The following is a 625-nucleotide window of genomic DNA, read 5'->3' as shown; positions in this document are numbered from 1 at the left end:
CCTGGTATGTTGCAGAACAAAGTGTCTTTAAGCTTCTTCATTCATCTCCCATTAAGTTTCGCCTCAGCTGCCTAATATGTAATTTTTGTTAAATTTTCGGACTTTCTTGGATATTAAAACGCTTTTCACAATCTGTCGACAACTCGTCAATGTCATCATTCTTCAGTGTTATTTTGGGATTGACCCATAGAGGGAATTACACTGGGCCTTTGATTAAAACTGACTTCATGTCAGGTTTTGCTCTGTGTAGCGCCCTCTAGACGGCCTGTCTATGTTTATGAGGTACGCTTCCCAAGTTCTTACTGTTGTAGAAATCTCTTTCTTTAAGATTAACTAATACCAAATGAGAAGTATACTGTAATATAATATTGGTGAACTAATATCTATTTCTACTGTGATACAAACCACTTTTACTTACTCATTGAATGTGTTAAAACTAATTTTTAATGGTTTTAATCAAAACTATAGATAAATGAAATAATTAAATTTTCCTTACCATCTGTAAGTACCCTTTTAACACTTTGTAAACAACAGTACTACTTCTAAAACACAAATAACCAGAAGAAAGGTAAATTTTAAAGATTTACTGATGTAAATATAAACACAAATGTTCTCTCAACAATGA

The sequence above is a fragment of the Seriola lalandi genome, unplaced genomic scaffold (genome assembly GCF_002814215.2).
Source record: "Seriola lalandi dorsalis isolate HSWRI2012SDOR001 ecotype SW California unplaced genomic scaffold, Sedor1 jcf7180002054983, whole genome shotgun sequence".
Classification (NCBI taxonomy): domain Eukaryota; kingdom Metazoa; phylum Chordata; class Actinopteri; order Carangiformes; family Carangidae; genus Seriola; species Seriola lalandi.
Note: the sequence above shows the minus strand (reverse complement) of the source record.